Raw genomic sequence first — 2,042 nt, 5'->3', positions numbered from 1 at the left:
AAATAGACTATTTAGAACATGTAACAGCAAATGTCTTTAAATCTTTGATCAGTTTTCTTTAAAAATATCACTCACACTCTCACACACTCCCTCCTTTGCCAATCCCCATATAGAAATGTTTGCCAAGAAAAATTAGTCTGACTTAAGCAGTTAAATACTGTAACAGGAACTCTTGAAGATTCTAAAATCTTCAAATTTGTGGTATTTTTCAGTCAAGCCCTGACAGCAAATAACTGCTTGTATGTGCATTGGTTTGCACCAGCCAGCCCAATGATGTGGTTAGAAATTAAAAATGGTTTACATGACAGTCATCAAGAACTAAAAGTTGTACTCATATTCTTGGAGGAGAGTTGTGTTATGGATTGCATGACTGAGTTATGCCCACAATACCCAGTTGGAAATTCTTAGCCCTGATATATGCCAAGCATGTACATTGCTACAGAATGTAGTTACCATTTCACTCATCCTGTATATGAAGCACATTATTGTGTGCAATTGTTGTATTATGGGAAGCATGCAGAGGCTTTGGAGAAAGTAAGGTGATATTTACCAAGACGTTGCCTGGACTGGAGAGTATTAACCATGAGGAGACTTTAGAGCACGGGAACAGGTCATCTGGCCTATGGTGCTGTGGTGAACTAATTTAACTAATCAATCACTTCTGCCTGCATGTCCAGATACCACCATTCTCTGCACAATTATATGCCTGTTTAAGAGCCTCTGTTTTCTTCCACTACCACATCTGATAGTGTATTACAGGCACCCGCCATTAAAAAGGGGGGAAAAAGACTCCCTGCACCCTCCCTTGAACTCCACCCCCCCCATCTTAATTCCATGCCATCTAGTATTAGATATTACCACCCTGGGGGAAAAGAAACAAGCTGACTATTCTTGCTACATTTCACAAACTTACAAACTTCTGTCCAGTCTCTTCTCAGCCCTTGACATTCAGAGAAATCCTGCCCAGCCTCTCCCTGTAGCTCATACTGTTTAATAAAGGCAGCATCCTTATAAACTACTTTTGAAGCTTCTTCAAAACCTCCATATCTTTCCTATAATTGATCATCTAGAATTGAATGCAATACCCCAGATGCAGCTTAATCAGAATTTTATAAAGCTTCAAATACTTTATGACTCTTGAACTCAATACCTTGACTAACAAAGACAATCTTTTGAACTATCCATAAAGCCATCAATCTTGGTATAATCTGAAAACTTACTAACCTGCCCTTTCAGGTTTTCATCCAAGATATTTGTATCACATGGTAAAGGTCCCAGTATGGATTCAGACATAATGTAGGATATTTGACCTCTTTCCTACCCCATTTTAGGTTGCCACCCACTTTAAGGTGACCACTCATCCTGGTGCTTAATAAATATAAGGTAACGTGCTTTAATGGTGTACATCAACTCCAGTCTCCTGGCCAACTTCAACTCATTGCAGTTGATCTACGGATGGAATGGATCCATAGCAAATGCCACCTCCCTAGCACTACATTTCTGGAGCATCTGGACAGGCAAGCACCCATGATAAACTATTGTTTATTGACTACAGCTCTGGTTTTCATATTCCATGTAAATTCATCCCCCAGATTCCTGGACCTGAGCTTCTGGATCCTTGACTTCCTGACCAACAGAGTACAGTCAGTACCACTATTATTCTCAAAATGGTCCCGCAAGGTTATGCCCTCAGCTCCCTACTCACTAAACATTCATGACAGTATAGCTAGATTCTGCTCTAACTCCTATGGGTTTCTATATAATACCACCATAATGGGCTGAATCTGAAGTAGCACAGTAATGACAACAACCTTTCTCAAGGTCATTCAAACAAAAGAAGTGGTCATTTCCTACAGGAAAAAGTTGGTGTGGAGATGCAATGAACACGGGCCTGTTTACATCAGTGGTGCTGAGGTCGAAAGGTTTGAGAGCTTCAGGTTCCTAGGAGTGAACATCACTAATAGCTTGTTCTGGTCCAATCACATTGATGCCACAGAAAAAAACATAGTGCACCCAGCACCTCTACTTTCTCTGGAGGCTAA

This window comes from Mobula hypostoma, chromosome 7, assembly GCF_963921235.1.
Source record: "Mobula hypostoma chromosome 7, sMobHyp1.1, whole genome shotgun sequence".
NCBI classification, from domain to species: Eukaryota; Metazoa; Chordata; class Chondrichthyes; order Myliobatiformes; family Myliobatidae; genus Mobula; species Mobula hypostoma.
Note: the sequence above shows the minus strand (reverse complement) of the source record.